General features: G+C 39.0%; 1 protein-coding gene across 4 annotated transcripts in view; it reads right to left on the bottom strand.

The window, feature by feature from the left end:
- Window positions 1-21756, bottom strand: part of npbwr2b (neuropeptides B/W receptor 2b) — a 35872-nt gene extending 14116 nt beyond the window's left edge. The window contains exon 1 of one of the 4 annotated variants that reach the window (XM_043710026.1): window positions 21715-21756. The gene's annotated coding sequence lies outside the window, so the exon portion shown is untranslated. Of the gene's footprint in view, window positions 1-11121; window positions 11173-11327; window positions 11359-20575; window positions 20618-21714 lie in introns of those variants that run through there. The other 3 variants (XM_043710027.1, XM_043710024.1, XM_043710025.1) reach the window with 3 other exon arrangements.
- Between the last annotated feature and the right edge of the window lie 1227 nt (window positions 21757-22983).

Below are 22983 nucleotides of genomic sequence, written 5' to 3'. Positions count from 1 at the left end.
GTAGTGTGTCAAACTTTGCAGATGACACTAAAATGAATTGGAGAGCAAAGTGTGCAGAGGACACGAAAAGTCTGCAGTGGGATATAGATAGGCTGAGTGAGTGGGCAAGGGTCTGGTAGACGAAATAAAATGTTGGTAAATGTAAGGTCATCCATTTTGGTAGGATAACAGCAAAATGGACTATTATTTAAATGGTGAAAAATTGCAGCATGCTGCTGTGCAGAGGGATGAGGGTGTCCATGTGCATGGTACACAATAAGTTAGTTTGCAGTTGCAGAAGATAACTAATAAAGCAAATGGAATATTGTCCTTCATTTCCAAAGGGATGGAGTTTAAAAATGGGAAGGTTATGTTGCAGCTGTGTAGGGTGATGGTGAGGCCATACCTAGAGTACTGTACAGTTTTGGTCTCCTTTCTAGAGAAAGGATGTACTGGCACAGAAGGGTCGCAAAGGACCAGGTTAATTCAGGAGATGAGAGGGTTGGCATATGAGAAGAGATTGTGCAGATTGGGACTATATTCATTGGGATTTAGAAGAATGGTTGGGGGGGGGGAACATATAAAATTAGTAAGGGAATTGATAAAATAGAAACAGGGAGTTTGCTTCCATTGGTGAAACTAGAACTGGGGGCATAGCCTCAAAATAAGGGACAGCAGATTCAGGACTGAGTTGAAGAGGAACTTCTTCACCTAAAGGGTTCTGAATCTGTAGAATTCCCTGTTCAGTGAAGCAGTCGAAGCTATCTCATTGAATGTTTTTAAGGCAAAGATAGATAGATTTTTGAACATTAAAGGAATTAAGAGTTAGGTGAGCAGGCAGGTAAGTGAAGCTGAGTCCACAAATTGACCAGCCATGATCTTATTGAGTGGTGGAGCAGGTTTGATGGATCAGATGGCCTTATATGTTGGTTCACTTGGTTCATATGTTCTTGGGATTTCCTCCCAGGCTAATTTTTGATTCTCAGCAGCTACTTTTTCGTTCTCACTAATTTCTTTATTAGGTGTTTCGGTCACCCAGTAACAATACTTTTGTAGATATATTGACATTTGGAGTATTTGGAGTCACACAAAAGCAGAATTGAAAGAATTCATCAATGTTCTCAATTAATCTTCTATTAAACTTAATGCCACGCATGCAAGGAAATTGTTGTTTTTCTTCCACATCCGTATTTACATTGTCGATTTATTCTGTTGTCTTGTCCCAAAGTTTTTTTTCCAAAGTAACAGTGTGGGAAAAGACTTGCTAACCCACAATAGGCCCATAAAAGCAAAACTGGTCAAACTGTACCAGGACACCCAGAATTCCTGAGCAGCTCACAAACTGGATCAGACAGCACGCAGACAAGGGAATACACTATAAGCTCCCATGGACATGACAGAGCACCACAGATATGTCAAAGCCCTAAGGGCAGTTTCACAACCCAGCAACACCAAAGCCACACAAAGAGCAGGACAGACAGACAGGCACCAGCAAGGACATGCTCCAGGAACAGGGCAATGGAAGCACCTCATCACTTTAGAAGAGACTTTAACACCTACCTGTGGAGATGAATGGAACCATGATACTGTCAGGATGTTGCATGGTGTGAAGGAACAGAATAATTGTGTCAATTGTGTTAGAAATGGATGAGTTTCTTTCTTCCTTAGATATTCCTAGCTAGTAGATGCAACCAGGGAATATTATATATGCTTGTATATATTGCTGTCTACATGTTGTTCGATGTAACAGCTAGAAACTAAAGCGTTATGTTTAAAGGTTTCAACCAAGAACATTTTCACAGTTGCATCTCTAAGTAATGCAATGAGTAAGCAAATCATTTGGATCTGGTCTGGTGCAGTTTGAACTGGGATCTTTCTTGTGTACCAGCTGTCTGCAAAATTAAACAAGATACAGTTCTTATTCCTTGAATCTCGAAGTATGAATATTTAACTAACACAGAACTCATATCAACTTATGATAGCAGAGCATGCTTATGATTAAAAAAGTGTTTTAAATTGAATTTAATGCTGATTTGAAAAGCTGACCTACTTTAGTTCCAAAAGAAGGACTGAGTGAGTCCAGCAAAAGAAAAATAAAATATCTCTGGTATAGAAATGCACAAACAGTTGGATTGAAGCTTACAATGTCATAGATGCAATAGAGAAATTTAAGCAAAAGTGCAAGTAGACTCTCTGTAGTCACCTAAGCAACACTAGTAATAGTATGAGAGCCAGCTATATCCTAATGTGGGCATTTGATATCGGATTAAAAATATATTTTACAGCTGGGAACTCACTGAACTGGACAGCAAAATCCTAGACCTAATTTCTGGAAGATCTGTCATCCGTTCCCAGAAAAAACTGAATCACTGACAACACTGATATGAACTTCAAAACCTCTGGACAGGATACAGACTAAACAATAGATAACTTTCTAACAAGACTGAAAAATACAGCCAATAAAATGAAAGGCTGATTTGTTAACTAACTTGGGATTCCATGAACCCTGAAGTACAGGAAGCACTTACTAGAAATGGTAGGCTCACATCGCAATCTGTAGACACTACCAAAGCCATGAGTAGACAGATGAAGACACTAACTATCCAGATACTTTTAGTTAAAACGTGAGCAGGACAGTAACATTGACACATTGAGACAGAAAGAAAAGAAGACATGTTAAGCAGACAGAAATGGTGCTGGTGCTGGGGGTGGCCACATGAATTAAGAAGGAATGGTCGCATGTATGGATCATCTGCAGAGCGAGTGGAAGGCCCAAACACCTGGGAAAGACAATCCAGAACATAGCCAAATGTGGTAGACAAGCCTCTAGAAACACAGCAACCCAAGTGATCAAATAATTCAAAATAGAAGAAATACAGAAAGAAATCCCAGAAAGAACATGATGAGGAGGAACCTTTTGTGGAGTAGCACTTCATTAGAGGAGGAAAATTCTGATCACAGAGGAAGAAGAACAGCAGAGGGAGAAACCTTACATACCAAAGCCCAGCAAAGGGCAACAAATACCACTTCAACAAAACAGAGGTACAACATATGACTCTCAAATTATACCACGTGTAATTTTTAAAAAGAAAGTAACACCATATGTCCTCACTTAAAGTTATGGCTGAGTTCCTGTAGATCAGGTGAAACAAGTTTAAGTGATTTTGAATGGAATCTATGCTTCAATGTTAAAATTGGAGTTAGATTCCTTCAAACACTCCTTGCTTGGAACAAAAGGTAAAAATTGAAAAAAGTACCATACATGTGCAGAACTGTGTTTCCTTGTTGACATGTCTTACAAAACATTACAAATCATAAAATATAAAGAAAATGCCAAACAGCTATTTCAGGATCTTGCTAAGCAGAAAACAATTTTAAAGCACTGTTGACTTGAAATAGCGTATATTCCTAAATATCTACATTCATAAACAAAACAGCCTTTAAAATAAAATAGGTATATGAGTCTAAAATTATTATAAATCCATGCTAAAGTTACTTGCTGAAGTTTTAATTGACCTCCATCTAGTGGCAGAAATTGGTTAGCACAGGCAGAACTAACGGAGTCAACCAACTTCAGTAACTAGCTGGAGTCTAGGTTTCCAGTGCAAGTTCAGAATGGGAGCCAGAAGAGCAATGAACACAAAAGACTTTAAAGTACAAACAGCGAGCAAAAATAGGATGGAGATTTGGACTGAACACAAGGGCAAAAATCGAAGGAAGACTGAGATGACTTAGGACTGAGGTATGGGAGAAGAAGCATTACAAACAAGGCTTTGAGAACCAGCAGATCACAGAACCGGACAGCTGTGACAACCAATGTTAAAAAGAAATTCACACAATTAACAAATATACTTTCATTGTTTATTAACAATGTTAATATGAAAAATGTTAATATGTTTTGTATCTGTAATATTATGCTATATTTTAGAGCTGGGAAGAAAGCTTGTATGAAGATTTAAGTGGGGCACATTTTCACAGCTGCTCTTGCAAAGTATGTAATAAGTAATAGAACCAGTTGGAACTGGCCTGGTTCAGTTGTATACCAAAGGACGGCAGTATCAAACAAACTAGCATTCTTATTTCTGGAAGCTTTAAATGTGGTTGTTCAAATGCAGAACTCATTTCAGCATGTCAGGGCTGACCTATGACCTGCTATTTTCAGTTTTGTCATTTCCAGAGGTAGATGGCGTGGTAACTAACTTGACACATTATGTCAGGATTGCTGTGATACTCTTACAGATCAAAGAGTGCAAGATCCTTCACCGAGACATGAGATGAGGGAAATTTATATGATTGGCAGTGCTAATATAAGGAAGCTCTTCATATTGAAGAGGTAGTGATAGAATTTGCAGTACTTTCAGCTTAAGTGGTGTTCACAAAGGAGTTTAGTTTGACAGCACACAGAATGTGCCTGATGAGTTTGTCCAAGAATACAGGGAACACAAAGCTCTGCACTGTGCAGGAAAATTCTTTTGTAGTTCTGAAACATGAGAATGATGTTCTACTTTTGTATATGAGTTCAGATAATTCATCAGCCTCTAGTGGTGATCACAAACCTTGTCAGATGAGACTGTAGGCAAATCTGAAGTTCACCTTGTCTGTCTTTCATTCAGCACTCTGTAATGTTTGGTTCACTCATCTCATGTGCTAGAGTTAAAAATGCAATCCAGGAATCTCAAGATGTTGCTGTCCTGCTATATCATAATCGTTTAGTGATATCCCTCAGCTCTTTTTCAACAATTTTCTTACATCGTCAGACCTTCCCTTCACTGGAGGGTATCATGAAAGAGGATTTTTTTAAAAATTGGTGTCCTGTCATAAGAAAGCACTTTCAATTAGAAACTGGAAAGTACTCGGGGAGATACAGTGATAGGGTTTCATGATTATTAAAATAGCCTCTGTTTCTGTGACCTCAGTGGTCATGTGTTTTATTAAGAAGTTGAATCTTGTAGAGCACAGAGCTTCCTGCTGTTACCTTGTCGTCATGTAACAGTGTAACGTATATTAATAATTACTAAGAAACCTAGTCTGAGATTGTATCAATACCCAACAAACACACAAGAGAATGTGACCAAACAAGGTCTTCCCACTTCCTGGAAAATAACATGATGCATATCTCCCAGTTAAGTGGATCTGGTTTCCATGGTTCCTGTGTGAGTGCCTGCCTATAATATGAATGTATTACTCTTCACATAAATATAGAATATTGAGGCAAAGATTGGTTACCAAACTGTTCAAACTTTACAGATTCCAATCATGATTTACCACAAAGTGTTATGTGGAACAAGAATCAACAGTAGAATCCCAAATATTCCATTGTCTCTGAAAACACAGATGAAATCCAGAAAGTAGAAAGCCTGGCTCCAGAGAATAGCACAAAGTAAGAATGCCCTTATTTCTTATTCATGGTTTCCTGCTGTTATTGTTTCTTGTATTGGTTCTTCTCAATCTTTGAGCTATTCTAGTGCTAACAAAAGATTTAAAAGGAATAATATTCTATCATATTATAATGTTAGTTTACTTTCAATCATAGGTAGGGATCGTGGGGTGAAAGACAAAGCTTAGACAAACATGAAATCATTCAACAGAAATATACAAGATTTGAATGAGAGGTAACTCATTCACATGGATTTACATGTTGGTGGTGACTTTATGTGATATTGTTTGAGCTCTTTCTTTCATATAACTTTGCAATCAGACAAGAGGGAAGTTGATTAAGAGAAAAGGTTGTTTTTATTGTACAGAAAAAAAAACTAAACCGGATTATATGTTTTTATCTGAGTTTGATCTCTGCAAGTTTTGGATGAATCTCATTATGTAGCATTGAAGCCTTTAAATTAATTACAAATTCATTAAAGTTGTGTGTCATATCATTGCTTCCAAGTCATAACTCTGCCAACATGTTATTTTAACAAAAAAATCATTATTGCACATATTCATATTCAAATTTCATAACAGGGAATTGCAATTAACTATATGGACGAGATCATAGTGAATATTTCAGATCACTTGCTTGACGTTAGCAATGTTGTGTGATCTACTGAAAATAAAATAATCAAAAGTTGAGTGAAAATTTGTAGAACAAAATATATGAGTCAGAAGGAAAATGAGCACAGGTTCTGCTTTACAAGTGATGCTGCACTGTAATGATACTAATACATTACTGAAATACTTACAAGTTTGTACTTGTCTTTGCAAACAGCGATTATATTCCAGTTTACAACAACTATGAATTTTTTTCATAAGAAGTGCAGTTATACCAATGGAAAATGTATGGTAAGCTAGGCAGTGTGTCAGAGAGAATGTGCACAAAGTCATGGAGAAAGGAAGAGTCCAGCTTCACTGTGATGCAAAGCTTTAGATAGAGCTTGGAAAGCATGCTGACTGGCCTTGAATGAATTGCATTGTCATTATCTAGAAGAGTGGAAAAACACATCAGGTCAGGCAGCATCCAAGGAGTAGGAGAATCAATGTTTCGGGCATAAGCCCTTCATGATGAAGGCCCTTCATCCTGCTCCTTGGACACTGCCTGACTTACTGTGCTTTTCCAGCACCACACTCCTGACTCTGATCTCTAGCATTTGCAGTCCTCACTTTCTCCATTATCTTGAAGAGTCTGGTAGGTTTACTGAAGGCCAGATGGATTAAAGGAACTGGTAGTGGCAATATGGCAATTGAAGAAAATGGGTTGAGAAGTGGAATGGGTTACAAAAATTATATATATGGGATCAATTGATCTGTAGTGTTAGTGATATGCGAGTTAAAATAAAACTCTGAGCAGAATGGCATATTCCTAGACTCTAACTAACCAACACTTAACCTCCACTATTTTATGCTGTTAACAGAAGATGCCTTGTTGTTTGTAAGTGAAGAATTGAAAACTGAGTTTTATTCTAACCAAAGAATGATTTGGAGAAAATTTCAAAGAGATAGCTGAATCAAAACCTGAATTATCAGTGTATGATAACCCACACTTTTGAATTTGGAGTTTATGCCCAGTGGAAGAATGAAGTAACCATGTGGATCTGCTTAATTCTTTAAAGTTAAAAATCACACAACACCAGGTTATAGTCCAACAGGTTTATTTGGAAGTATAACCTGTTGGACTATAACCTGGTGTTGTGTGATTTTTAACTTTGTCCACCCCAGTCCAACACCGGCATCTCCACATCATTAAGAAAGTATAGGCTCGGCGCTCTCACTGCCATACAACAGCCAGATAAGAAGCAAACATATTTAGAATTAGAGACTGGTGATTTGAACACATATAAAGAATATAATAATTAACTTTCATCGATTATAATTTATGAAAATGTCCATTTATTAACTGCTAATGAATCATGGTCAGATTTTAATGAAATCAGAAAAAGTGAAGTTAGTTCCATTGAATTTAATGGACTTCAGTAGATTGTATGCAAGACTGTAGAAATTTCAACTAGAAATTCCCCAATGTGCTCTTACATTTATAGCAAAACATTGAGTTTACACAGACTTTTAATTCTGTTAGAAATTTAGTTTGCAGATAAACAGACACCACTAGAACTAATGTTGGATGCACAAAAAAAACCTGCAAGCATTTCTTTCCTACAATGTTTATGGCACAAAAGGGACATTCAGCCATGTGACAGAAAACGGAGGATGCAGTGTTAACAGGCTGACAAGACCATGTAAATGCAGGACACATAACACAGTATGGAAGGAGAATTTTCATTTAGAGAAATGAGGAGAGTAATGCTTTTGACAACTTTAAGAAGTGAAGAGATTTTGAGGTTTACAATAACAGAATGAATGCCAGGAATATCTGAGGTATGGTCAAACAATGTTTCAGTTTGAGTTAAAGAAGCACTTTGCCATGAACAGTCCCAAACATATTATAGAGTATTCAAAACTAAACATGAATGGCAGATTCAAAGGAAAGAGATACGCACACAGTTTATTATAAAAGCAAGGGGCTTAAACCATATAGAAGCCTGGAAAGGGTTAGTGGTAAAGATACAAACATAATAACTGTACAACATGGGAATCATATTGTTCGGGTACAACCTTCAAGGTTGCATGGTATGAACTGCAAACTTGCAGATTCCAAAGGAGTTATAGCAAGTAATGATGAACCAAGTCCTCCAGATGATTATATGTTGTGCAGCTATGAGGATCATACTATTGCAATTGATGATTGGTCTGATAAAGTTAAGATCAGTTATGTTGAAGGGATTGGTCAACGACGAAATGTGACTAAGATAGCAAGGAAGGTCACTGGAAAATATAACAACGGATTGAATGTATAGGATGAGCAGTAAAAGGTTAGGCCTGTGGTTTGGGAACATGAAGTATAAAAACTGAAGACAAGAAAACGAAGTGTAAGCCCAAGCAGAGACTCTGGGTGTGAACATGTCCCTAGGCAGAGATCATAACATTAACAGGAGTAAGTCATTCAGCCCACTGAGGCCTGTTCTATCATTTAGTGAGACCATGGCTGATCTATGGCCTAATTCCATAAACTTGCCTTTGGCCTATATTCCCTTAATACCTTTGTTTAAAATTCACATGTAAAATTAAATATGGCATCTACTTCCACTTGTTGAAGAGAGTTCAATACCTCTACCATTCTATGTGCATAGAAGTATTTCCTTACATTTCTCCTGAATGGTCTGGTCCCAATTGTTAAACTATTCCCCTTGGTTCTAGAATCCCCAATAAGCAGAAATCATTTCTCTTTATCTACACTGTCTTTTTTCTGTTAATACTTTGATTTAGATCACCCATTAACTTTCTGAATTCTAGAGAAAGCAGGCATAATTTGTGTAATCACTCCTAATAACTTACTCCCTGATTTCCGGGTATCATTCTTGTAAACCTATGTTGTACTGCAAGAAGTCAATGTTTAAAGCATTATTAACAAAAAATGTTTAATTACCATTGAATACTTACTTTCTGGAAGATTATGGGAAAGTATCATAACAGCTAATCTGGTACTTAATACAATAGAACATTCAGAAATTAAGGAGGCATGGGATACAGGGAAATCTAGCTGTCTGGGTACAGCAATTGCTGGCCCATGGAAGACAGAGGGTGGTGGTAGATGGCAAATATTCAGCCTGGAGCTCGGTGACCAGTGGTGTTCTACAGGGATCGGTTCTAGGACCTCTGCTCTTTGTGATTTTATAAATGATTGGTAAAGTTGTGAATAGTGTGGAAGGCTGTTGTAGGTTGCAATGGGACATTGACAGGATGCAGAACTGGGTTGATAAGTGGCAGATGGAGTTCAACCTGGAAAAGTGCAAAGGAATTCACTTTGAAAGGTCACATTTGAATGCAGAATACAGAGTTAAAGGCAGGATTCTTGGCAGTGTGGAGAAACAGAGCAATCTTGGGGTCCATATACATAGAACCCTCAAAGTTGCTATCCAAGTTAATAGGGTTGTTACCAAGGCTTACAGTGTGTTGGTTTTCACTAGCAGGGGGAATGAGATTAAGAGCCGCAAGCCTACGCCGCAGCTCTATAGAGGCCTGGTGAGACCACACTTGAAATATTGTGTTCAGTTCTAGTCACCTCATTATAGGAAAGATGTGGAAGCTTTAGAGAGGGTGGAGAGGAGATTTACCAGAATGCTGGATGGATTTGAGGGCATGTCTTATTCAAGAAAGGTTAAGGGAGCTAGGGCTTTTCACATTGGAGCGAAGATATATGCAAGGTGACCTGACAGAAGTGTACAAGATTTTGAGAGGCATAGATAGAGTGGATAGCCAGAGACTTTTTCCCATGGTAAAACGTCTATCATGAGGGGGGCATAATTTTAAGGTAATTGGAGGAAGCTTTAGGGAAAATGTCAGAGGCAGGATCTTTACACAAAGAGTGGAAGGTGCATGGAATGCACTACCAACAATGGTAGTAGAGTCAGATACATTAGGGACATTTAAGAGACTCGTGGATGGGCACATAGAAGATAGTACAATGAAGTGTACGCAGGTTCGGTTGATCTTAGAGTAGGATAAAAGGCCGGCACAACATAAAAGGCCGAAGGGCGTGTACTGTGCTGCACTATTCTATGTTCTACTGAATAAAAAATAGAACAAAACTTATAACAAATGGTAATCTGTGCTTTTATAATAGACAAAAGTGTGACAAAAACACAACAAAACTTTGAGTTAAAAACTCATGTATGTAAATACAAGGCTTCTCATACAGATAAATGTATGACCCCTACATATGAAAAGTATAAGTGAATGACTGCAACAAATGATCAATTTCTTCATATTAATTTGGAACTTGCATTTGCATCAAGGAATCAAATAGAATTATCCAATCATGTAACATACAGACAGGTGTGTTTCTCTATGTTGTGTTATGCAGTAGTTGAGAGTGTTGTGCTGGAAAACCACAGCAGGTAAGGCAGCATCTGAGGAGCAGGAGAATCGATGTTTCAGCTGTAAGCCCTTCACCAGGAAGGGCTGCATGTTTGATTTTGTACATTCTGTCAAGGTTTTCTTTCATTAACCTCAATTGTACAGCCTTTAATTTGCTGGCTTTGCTTAGGGCCCAAGTATGAGAAATAGTGCTGGCAGAGAATGGAAAGAGATTGTTTAAACCATGCAGCATGACTAATTTTAATTGATTCACCTTCCAATAATTAACTAAATTGGTGTTTAACAGTCACAAGTGTAAAACAATTAGTGCCATGTGAAACCTGGCTGAAAATTTGAAGGTAGTTGTTAACACCACCCCAAGTAGCATTGAATCCTAGACTAATTTCTCACATGGCAATAAACTGGATGAAAATCGCTAATAGACTGAGCTTTTGCCTAGTAATTATTGTAACATTGAGTGACAGCTGAATTACCATGATTGTATTGAAAGCTACTCTTTATAAGCAGGAATAAAGACTGACTATTCAGCAGCAACCTGTGCAGCCTGAAAGTATGGGATTGTTAAGCATGATTAACCCGTGCTAGCTAATTTCAAAAAAGTAAAGTCACTGTTATCTTACCAGAGCGTAGAACTGTTCTCTCATTAAAAAAATATGACTGGTAGTGGTTTGACCTGAGGGTCGCCATGCCTCAGTTAAGAGGAAAGGTTAAGAAGGAGAGTCCTTCATGGTAATCTGAGCTTGTGCAAAAATTGAACCAACACTTGGCATTACTCACCAGTCATCCACAAAGAGTAAAACAACTTTATGTTGCCTATTCATTTCAAAGATGTTATTATGTACATCTGGAAGAGGTGGGGCTTGAACCCAAACTTTCTGATTCAGAGGTAGGGACACTATTAAAGCTCCTTCAGTAGTAGGATCTGAAGAAATCAACTCCTAGATACTTTTCTAATCAAACAGTTCAGGGATGTTATTACATACCTGTGGAAAAGATGGGATTTGAACCCAGTCCTTCTAACTAAAAGGTAGGGACACTACCACCATGCCAAAAGAGCCCTCTTACCCATTTCAATTATCACATCATTCAACCAGCCCTAATGGCACTGATGATTGGCTGGAAGTATCATTGAAGGGAATGCCTGCACTTCTTTAAGGGGAGGTGCACTGTGACTGGAAGGAACTGAATCAGAAATGATAACATGTGGGATAAAATGAGAGTCAAAGTGTTGAAGCACTGCACTGGAAACCAAGGAATGGAGGTGGAAATAAGAAAATATGTCCTGTATTTTCCAGGGCTAGACATGTACTCAGTGGTCATTGGAGTTCAATGCCAGGAATCAAATCTCAAGGAATTGTATACAAAGTCACATGTATTTCAAGGACCTGATATGAGTGGTCAGTGAGTAAATTTTCAAATGCAATATTCTACCAACTGTTTCACTCAAACATTGCTAAATTCACCATCATTCATCTTCTAGCAGTCTATCAATCATACCTGACATTTATGTACTTCATTCTAAGTAGCTTAGTTGGTAGCTCTCATGACTTTGAGCTGGAAGACTGTGTTCAAGTCCCACACAATGATTCATTGCCCACGAAGAAATCCAGACCCTGATGCAGGCAAGTCACTGGTATCAATGCCTGTCCCAGTCGGGAGAAATGCAGAGTGTTAGTGGTGGGAATGATGTCTGTCTCCCACTAAATCTAAAAATCCTAGTCCATAAATAAACAATAAAGCAGCATAGTGCCAAAAGAGGAAACAACCATTCCTATGTTCCATTGTACACTCACTGTCTTAGGATGTTTGCAATTCTCACAACAACTTAGCACAGTATGCACTATTTATCCATGAGAACATCATAACAAATAAACTACACAACATTTGCCTCTTCTGCTTAAAAAAAATGGTGCACAATTATAGGCAGCAGGAGCTAACTGACAGCAGACAGGCATGCTGCATGTCCTAAACTCCATAGTGAAGTCACTGTTGGCACTTTTTTTAGGATGGACAATTGCTATAACCATGGTCAGCAGTGGAGCTGAAATCAGCAATAATGACAGGATCTTCAAACCTAAATTTCCTTCTCACATTGGAGCTCCCACACACTCCACACTCTCTCTAGCTTACTAACTGCACATCAGGTAGGTGCACCTTTTACTTTTTACATTCCTTTCCAGACATTTTCCTGCATCATTTCGGGAAGTATATTATTTCTGAGGTGAGGGCATAGGTGGATTCAATAGATAAGACTAAATAGAAATTAATCCATTGGTAATCACTTCCCACACACTCAGATCATTTTTTGGATTGATTGTGGACATTCACAGAAGGATATTCAGTGTCAGCACCTTTCCTTTTAAGACTATTGGAAAAGGATGATAAGTGGGAATAGAATGATAATAGTAAAAAAAAATTTGTAAAACTTAGGAAACTGGTATAAAAATCAGATGTCATGTTGTGCCTGTAGTTTTGGGAACAAATACTCTAACTGCAACAATAGAACAATATTTTGATTGAGTCCATTTGTTTTCTTGTGGTACATAGGCCAAAAAGCTATACAGTATTTTATAAAATATAAACATCCCCAACTTATGTCTAATTGACATTCCCAAATAGGCTAGCAATATGAAAATTAAGTAAGACAATCAAACTTAAAAAGGAAAACTTTTGTTGAAATCATAGCCAAGTATGTGGCAGCAAAGTTACCTTCAATGAATCATTCAAACCCATCCCTCACAAGTGGAGGTAACCTAATGTGTGAGGCAGAACTGATGGATAGAACTGCCACCCTGCTTTTCGAAAACCTATTTTGTTTGTGACAAGCCAGAGAGGGTTTAAAAACAATGAACTTGAGAATTCCCTAGATGGGAGATTCCAAGACGAGGGAGCACATTTTTAAGATGAGAGGAGAGAGATTTAAAAAAGACATGAGGGGCGAATTTGGGAGGCTATGGTCAATTGATTGCTGAAAGAACTGACTGAAGAAAAAGAAAATTAGGAATGAGAAAGGGAACAGCATTTCATTGAGAGTCAATACCTAAAACAAATCAGTGTATGTGAAACAGGAAATGGGAAATGGGAAGCAGAAGCATGTAATAAGAAAGCGAAAGTCAACAAAGGTGAAATACAGACTGAGGACCCTGAAAACTGCAGTAAAGGTAGTGCAGCAGTCAGTTTTCCAGAGAAATGAGATAGAAAATCATACAGAATGAAATAAAATTACGAGTTGGGAATTAGAATTAGGAATTAAAGGAGAAACTTAACTATATGCTAAAAAGGAACTAATGTATATTACTCCATTTATAACTTTATAAGTGATGAGGAAGGCAAATTATATTCTGGTCCAACTAATGAATCTTGAAGATTTCAAGCACATCTCAAAAAAAGATAAGGCTCCGTGCCACAAAAAAATCAGCCTGGATTAAGTGGGGTGACCATGTGAAAGAAAGTCAATGTCATCAAATATACTTATTGACTAACCTTAAAAAAAGGAAAAGATAAGATGAGAAGTACCAAATCATCTGGTTTTGTTACAATAATGTGCTTATTTGGCTACTTGTATGAAAGGAAAAGAATCAGCTGTTAAGATTTATATTTCACTCAGACATTTAAGGTAAATGTCTTTAAGACTGTAGAAAGGGCAGAACAGTTTGACAGTTCTGGATATAGTGGACATGAAGAAGATGTTTCCGCTAGTCAAAGAGACGAGGACCAGAGGGCACAACCTCGCATTAAATGGTCAATCCTTTAGAAATGAGAGGAGAAGAATTTCTTCAGCCAGAGGGTGGCAAATCTATGGAACTCATTGCCACAGAAGGCTGTGGAGACTATTTAATATATTTAAGACAGAGATAGATAGGTTCTTGATTAGTAAATACTTCAAGGGTTATGGGGAGAAGACAGGAGAGTGGAATTGAGAAATATCTCAGCCATGAATCAATGATGGAACAGGCTTGATGAGCTGAACAGCCCAATTCTCTCCCATATCTTATGGTCTTATAATACCAGTAACAAGAATACTGAGGATAAGGTCCTGCAGAAAATGACAATATTATTTGAATCTCTTCCGGATGAGAAATGGAGAATGGCTAAATGAAATCTCCCGGGGCGGGGAGAGGGGGGGATTCAAGATGGCGGCGACCCAGCAAGTCTGAATCTGTAGTGCTCTGCCTAAGACTTGGGCAATGTGGGGTACCCGCCTTCACCACACCCTTTAAATCATTTAAGATCGTTTTTGCACAGCATAGTTAGTCATTTTACATCAAACTTGGATAGTTTGGCGTTGTTTTTAAAATGACTAAAGGCAAAACTTCCTGCAGCTCACAACAGGCAGGGATCCCTCCCCCACCCCCTCCCACAGCTGCGGAGATGTCCACGGCTGCTTCGGGGGACTTACCTGCAGAGGCGACCCTGCATCCGGGACCACCAAACTTCAAGAGAACATCGACGCTCTTATTGAAGAGTCCTGGTCCAGGTAGGAGTCAATCGAAAAACTTGAGCAGCTCGTCGGAGGAGCGAAGCAACGGGCCGCGGCTTCGGAGACGGCTGTCGAGTCAGCCGTGGGTCAGATCCGGGCTCTCGAGCAACAAATCCAGACCCTGGAGGAGCGGATCGACGACCTCGATAATTGGGGCCGTCGGAAAAATATTTGGTTGCTGGGCCTTCCCGAACAGGAAGAGGAAGGCCAGCTTGCAGACGTTTTGGAGCGATGGCTCCCACGATTATTGAAGTTGGAGTCGGGACCGGGCCAGGTGCAGGTGGAGTGGGCACACCGGGTTAGACCAGGGCCCCCGCCTGGTTCTAATCCAACTCCAATGCTACAAAGAAACCTCCAGAGTCCTGGGGAAGGATCCCCAGGCCATGATGCACAAGAATAAAGTTATTTCAGGTTTTCTCTCCAGTCGTGATCCACAAGAGGAGGCATTCGATGAGGCGAAGAAGCGTCTGAGAGACCTAAATATCCAATACTCCATTGTTATCTGGCTATGCTGCACTTCCGGCATGGAGGATCCGTTTACAACTTTGGGTCGCCGGAAAATGCAAAAGAATTCTTGGACTCTATTTAAGACTGCGGGACTCAAACTGTATGGATAATGACTTTTATTTAACCCCCTTTGTTTACCTCCACTTTCTTTTTCTTTTTTTTCATCCTTCTTCCCCAGGGGTGGGGCTTGTTCTATAATTTTCCTTTGGTTTCCTTTTTATAGTTCATGCGGATTACTCGATTTGTGGGCGAGGAGGTTTGGTTTTGTCTTGCCCTTTTCTTAAGAGCAGGGTTTTCTTCTTTCCTCATTTTACTTAGTTGCCTAATAATTGCTGAGTGTGTAATATTGTAATTTTGTAATTTTATATATTTCTATTTTTTTTACTGTATTTGCTAAACGCCCCAGATGTTGGTGTGGGGGAGTTACTCACTTTTACCTCTGGTTTTATAAAATATTTGTCTCGTGAATGTATGGAGGTGCCTTCACCCCCAGGGTAGAGACTATACTTTCTACTCTAACCCACACAAGTGCCATACCAGAATTGCTATGTTTTTTGTCCGCTTGACCCTTTTGAATTCCATACTGTCTTGTAAAATAACTATTTCTGATCATGCCGCAGTATATATGGAAGTCAAGATCAGGGATAATGGGATAGGCCCCCAGCATTGGCGAATGGATCCCTTCTTATTGAAGGATAGCAAATTTATAAAGTATTTTTTGCAGGAATTCAAAACCTTCTGGGAAATTAACTCTGGTACGGCCAGTAACCCATCGATGATGGGGGAGACCACTAAGGCTTATGCGCGAGGTTTGATCATCTCATATTCTGCAACCCAGAAAAGACAAAAGGGAGAGCAACAGCACCAGCTCGTGGCTCACTTGAAGGCAGCTGAGACAGAGTAGCTTAACAGGTCTTCCATTACTGAGCTACAAAGGATCACAGCCCTTAGGGCAGCCTTGAATGCCGCACTTATTCAAACAGCAAAGAGGCAAATATTATTCACAAAGCAGAGATTATATGAATATGGTGATAAGCCTGGCATATATCTAGCATACTTTGCCAGAAAGAAAAAGGCTCCTCAAGCCATTACATCCATTAGAGAAAGTGCTGTACTCTGACTTGTGATCGTAAAAAGATCAATACAGCCTTTAGAAAGTTCTATTTTGAACTGTATAAATCACAGGACTGTGAGGATAGAACTGAGAAGATGGAATCCTTTTTAAAAAATCTGACCCTTCTGGGCTTAACCTCGGAGCAGGTGTCGATTTTGAATGCCCCCCTGACAACCCAGGAAGTATTCGACGTGGTTAGGCAGCTTCAGAGTGGCAAAGCACCTGGACCAGACAGATTGCAGGTCGAGTTCTATAAAGAATTTAGAGGGGAACTGGCCGGGTCACTCATAAATATGTATAATTATTCACATAGTCAGGGCTGCCTCCCGCCTTCATTGAGAGAAGCAAACATCTCTCTTATTCTTATAAAGGGAAAGGCCCCAGAAGATTGCTCATCATATAGACCCATATCCTTACGAAATGTGGATTTCAAAATTCTTTCCAAAATGTTAGCATTAAGATTGGAGAGAGTCTTACCATACATCATAAAAGAGGACAGAAAGGGTTTATAAAGGGCTGCAGGTCAACTAATAATATCAGAAGGGTCTTAAATATGCTACAAGCCTGCCAACAGGCAACAATACCCAGCTTAACTGTCTCCTTGGACGCAGAGAAGGCATTTGATCGGGTAGAATGGCCATTTTTATACATTGGAAAGGTTCGGTGTTGGAGAGGTATTTAGTAAATGTGTTTCAGTATTATATAATGATCCCAAAGCAGCGGTAATCACCAATGGTTTAAGTTCGAATGGCTTTAGTGTTGGCAGGGGATGTCATCAGGGATGTCCTCTTTCACCATTATTATTCATGCTTGTGATTGAACCACTGCCGGAAGCTATATGAACTGACCCTAACATAACGGCTCCAAGGATTGAATCGGGCAAACATAAAATCACTCTATATGCGAATGATGTCCTCCTCTTCTTAAGTGATCCTTTGATATCCGTGCCCCGCCTAATCCAAGTGATCAGCTTATTTGGTATGTTCTCAGGCTATAAAATCAATTTCATGAAATCAATTTCATGCCGTTGGGAGGTCTTGCCAGAATATCTAATTTACCGGACGGATCTTGCTTTCCCTTTCGGTGGTCACTAGAAGGTTTTCTGTACTTCGGTACTTTTATCACCCCAGTATTTGCACAACTGTATAAAGCTAATTTCGTGCACTTATTAGAGTAAATAAGACAGGACTTTCAATGCTGGGGAGATCTTCCAACATCCTGGTCAGGCAGAGTAGCCCTAGTTAAGATTAATATCCTACCTCGTCTTTTATACCCTATGAGAATGCTCCCCCTGGTGCTACCAAGACAGGCATTCGTAGGCTTTACAGCTGGCTCCAGTCTTTTATTTGGAATCATAGATGGCCTTATTAAATTAGAAAAGCTACAGCTTCCACAAGCAAGGGGAGGACTGGACTTTCCAGACTTTAGGAGGTAACAATTGAGCTCCTTATTGTCCTATGTAGCTGACTGGGACTCTTGTGACCCACAATAAATCTGGTTAGATATTGAGACCTCCCAAGCAAAATGTCCCCTCATCAATCTTTTATTTATGGACAAGATGAGAGTTATTATAGAATATTGTAAAAACCCTAAAACCCTGGAAGATAATGCAACAAGATGAGGCTATCTGCAAAAAACCTCTCCTTATACTCTTATAGTGGGAGCATCAGGATTTTAGATCAGGGTGACAGATGCTATATTTAAAACTTGGAAGTCCAGAGGTATGTCCTGCTTGGGAGACCTGTTTGATGGGGAGGTTATGATGTCCTTTGAGCAGCTGCACAAGAAGTTTGGATTGCCGAACGGGGACCTTTTTTGGTATTTCCAAATACAAGACTATATACAAAAGAAGACCACATTGATAATTAACCCCTACAAACCGGATAGGGAAAGGAGAGTGCTATGGCCGATGGGGCCCCCTTGGTTAGTACTCTTTATCACCCATTATATAATAAAGTATCTAAGGACATGGAACGATTATTTAAAACCTGGAATCAAGAATTAGGGTTGGAAGTCTCTTCAGAAATGTGGGAGGACATCTGGGAAAATGCCAGAAAGATCTCTGTTTGTAATAGAACTCAGGCTATTCAATTAAAGATACTCCACAGGGCTCATATGACACCTGAACAACTCACAAAATTCAAGGCAGGAGTATCGCCAATGTGTCCTAAATGCAAAATAGAAGTTGACTCTCTCACGCATTGTCTATGGACATGCTATAAGATCCGCAGGTATTGGGATAGAGTAGCAAATGCCTTGACAGGGATCCTGGGTACAGAGATTAGATCGGATCCAGTGTCCCTGCTTTTGGGGCTCTTCAGATTTTGCCCCCTGGATGTGCATTAGAGGAAATTATTTACTAATCTTTCCTTTTGTGCAAGGAAAAGTATTTTAGTGAACTGGGTAGCTGAAGGCCCTCCAGGACTCTCAAACTGGCACAGGTTAATCATGGAATATATCCCCCTTGACTTCCTTACAAATAAGGTGTACCAAAAAACGGAATTATTCTATAAAACATGGCAGCCCTTTTTGAACTATATCAACACAGATATTTCGGCCATACTGTCCAGGGCTTTTGTCTAGCTGTGGTAATGGTTCTGGCTGGATCGGGAACTCCCAGGAGGAGGAATCCCATATAAATACGGGTTTTATTTTGACCTAATGTGAATCTATTTTGAGCATGCATCTAGTTATCTAATTATTTAGTTGTTTATTGCTAGTAATGTATGATATTCTATTTTATGTTTTGGTTGTTTGTAGGATAGATTAGTTGGGTTTTTCTTTCTTTTTTTGTTTTTTTTAATTTGTTTAATTTTAAATTGATGTTTATACTTCTTTGTATTACTTTTGTAATTTTGTAAAAATTCTTAAAAACTTTCTTTTTTCAATAAAAATATCTAAAAAAAACAAGAAATCTCCTGAAAGGCAAAGTGTACAAAGGTACAGTATCAGGATGATAAATCTTTGCGGCTGTTCTCAAGACAGATAAACAAATTTGTAACAATGGTGGAGGAAAAGGTCATTTTGCAAGGGACTGTAGTATACCTAGGAAAAAATGAATAAAAGATAAGGAAGCACCTCAGAACCAGTACCCCCAGTTATAAAGAACTAATGGAATGTCTATTTAATATTATGAATGAACAAAAGGCCCAGCAGTAAAGTAGGGGCCACATAGTTGAAGGAATTGAAGAATTACTCAACGGATAAGTCTGTTGGTTCTCACCACCCAGCCTGCTCACTCAGGTATAATTAAAGCAGATGGGAAGAAAAGCAATTATCTAATCAACAAAGGAGCTTCCAAGACAGTAACTGATAGCTAAACACTTCTAATTTCTTCATCCAGAGGACAATTTTATGCACTTGAAAGGATTTTAGGACAAATCAATGGTTGGTCAAATAAGTGGCAAAGGTGGCATCTAAACTCTTAAACATTAAAGTGGGAATCCTGCAAACTAAATGGATATGTATTATAACCCAGGGGATGACCTCTTGACTGAGGATTCTAGGATCTTATTGAATATTGGCTTTAAGTACAATTGGCTGGGGGGGAGGAGTGAACAAATTGACCCTGTGTTGGACATTCCACGAATTTATGAAAATGAGTGGATTGAGACTTCAGCAGGACTCTGTGTTCTGAAAGTCCAGACGAGCAGAATTCCAGTAACAATTGTTGGTAAATCAGGGAGCCTTGAGACAACTGGCCATTCAAGTAAATTCACCTATTTGGCCAGTAAGGAACCTGGATGGTCACAATAAATGACCATCAATTATTGAGATCTTATCAAAAACATCCTTGCCTGTGCACTCGCTGTAGCTGTAGTTTAAGATCAACTTAACAATATACTAACATCAGCAACACTATTTATCATTTTGGATACTGCAAATGAACTCTGGTCAATCCCTCTCCAGTCACAGGCACTTCACAACTTTCCCTGTAACACCATAATCTTGCCATTGTGCCTTTCTCCTGCCAGATGTATATTTTGAACATGGAGTGCAGGAACAGTCGGAAGACAGCAATGATGAAAATACACTGTTACTCAATTTCACACAGCCACAGTTATACATTGACACTGCACATCATTGACAGGATAGTATAGATATAGATTGGCACATGTTAAGACACTCACCTGCTGCCAGGGGTTTGCATTTCTCTGGGATTCTGCTGCAGGGACTCAAACAAGCACTTTAAATGGACAACCTCCAAAATTTGATGATGCACAACAAAATACCTTGTGCTTGAGAGGCCTGCCAGAAATCACTCTGTCAATGTCAAGGAGCTTGAAGGAGTCCTGCATCAAGTTGAAATAGAACTATGCACAGGTTTTGAAGCCCATCCTTTTCAACATGGAAGTAGTAGTCAACAGCGATTAATGTTGCATCAGTAACAGCCAGTATTGCTCCTGGTGTTCAGACTTCTTTCATCATGGCAGTGGGTTATCAAGTGCAAAGGGGCTTGTATAAGGTATCACAGTAATCCTGCATTCTCTGTGCTAAGAGATTACCATAATCGTTGAAGCTCTGCTGTGGAGGAAATGGCGACTTTGCTTGGTTGCAACAGAAACTTGCTGCCCTGTCTCAGGAAGACAATATTTGTCCTCTCAGTCCCATCACTCCACCTGTCAGTGCATTTGCTATTGCCAACAGCCAGCTCATCCCATACCAAATACTATAGTCCATCGGCAAGTTTTCATGCCCAGAGATGCATAAGGTTATTTTATATGGGCTGCAAGAATTGAGTACAGTACCTATTTTAATGATATCATGGGAATTTGATCAGAATGAAAATCAGCTTGGAGAAGATAGACCTGGGTCTAGTGTGCTCCCAATAGTCACAGTCATAACAGAGGTCATATTCTTGAATCGTTCAAAAACAGTTGCAGGATTGCCATAGAATTAATGTTACCTAATAAGACTTTTTCTAATTAGACCTGAAAGGTAGATATCTTTGTCTACAGTAGCTGGCTTCAGTTTTGAGAGAATTCACACACAACATGGTGACATCATGGGCCCCCACTACTATATAGTGAACATTGAGGACTGGCAAAATTTATAAATGTTGGCAATTAAGAGTAATTAAAAATTAGGTTTTCAAAAAAGGAATGAGGATAGAACAACTTGGTGATGCAGAAAACCTCAAAAGAAACAAGTTTATTGCTGACAACCTACATACTTCATGGCACCACTTAACAGGGAAAAGTACTTCAGAGAATGAATCAGCAAACATTTCAGACTTGACAGAAGACATGCAAAAACAGAAACAACTTACACTCCAAGTCAGAATTACAGGCTACATCAAGAGGCAGTGAGCTGTAGAAGCAGTCCCATGTGTGAGTTGAGCTGATGGGCCAACCAGATGCAGTCAATTACATGAGTCAAACACAAAAATTCCTTAAAGAAAGGGGGAATTTTAAATGGTACTGTAATTCAGGCTGAAGGGTGACACATAGGCATTACCACTATACCATAGGGTCCACAAGGCAGGACTGGAAAAGCAAACCTAAGAGGGCCACAAGAGAAAACTTGTACATACCAGGAATGGAGAGCGTAGAAAACTGCTAACGAAGCCATTTAAAGCTAATGAGACAAGTTTGACAGACTCAGTCAGGCTAGGATTAAATGGCTCCAGCTAGTTCAAATCTAAAACATTGCAGTTAAATTAACAGTTGGATTGCCAACCAACTTGTCATTTGATTTATAATACATTTGCGATAGAGGAAATTTAATTCACAATGTCCATTATGTTCAGTTTGTTGTCAATAAGTACTGCTCATGATGTGTAAGTGCATTTGGTGCAAAATTATTGCTTGCGTGATTCATAGTGAAAGCTTTGGACTGAGTGTAATTTTGAAGCAGAATTTGATGTTACATAATTATACATTTGCCCAAACTAAAACAACCTGAAAATAAAAAGTGACAATTTGACTCTAGCTGTGTACATTTTATTGTGAAAAACATTGTGACACAAAGCAAAACATACTCACATTAACAGAGCCCAAATTTACACTTGGTTTACAAGCAGTCAGATTTGTTTCTTATATAAGTCTGAGATCTTTTCCAGTATATACTTATCCAACCTCACAAAGATTTTCGATACATCCTCCTCAATCAGCCCTTTGTACGGGTTAAACCTATTTTGTTTGAAAAATGAATTGAAAATGGAAGTTTGTTTTTTTTTAACTGAAACTTTCTGGGGTCCACTCATTGGTTACAACACGTGCTTGGAACTTGTAGGAAAGGCTGGCTTTGATACATTTGTGAGAAAAGCTGGCAAGTATCTTAGTGTTGAAATAAGATGAAACTGCCCAGCGACACCTTGATAGATTGGTTTTAAGTAGCAGTTTGTCATAGAATTGAGAGGAGACAGAGCAGTTGGGCTCCCAAACCTCCAAAAGCCCCCAAATAAACCAGATCTCACTCTCCCTTTGAAATAACATTCAATGACTGTACAAAGTGAAAACCTTCAAACTCAAGCCAAGACCTAGGTCCAACTCACTAGCCACCGAGTTGAGAATTGTCATAGTTGATGACAATGTGA

The sequence above is a fragment of the Chiloscyllium plagiosum genome, chromosome 20 (genome assembly GCF_004010195.1).
Source record: "Chiloscyllium plagiosum isolate BGI_BamShark_2017 chromosome 20, ASM401019v2, whole genome shotgun sequence".
Lineage (NCBI taxonomy): Eukaryota > Metazoa > Chordata > Chondrichthyes > Orectolobiformes > Hemiscylliidae > Chiloscyllium > Chiloscyllium plagiosum.
Note: the sequence above shows the minus strand (reverse complement) of the source record. Positions and strands in the feature narration are given on the sequence as shown.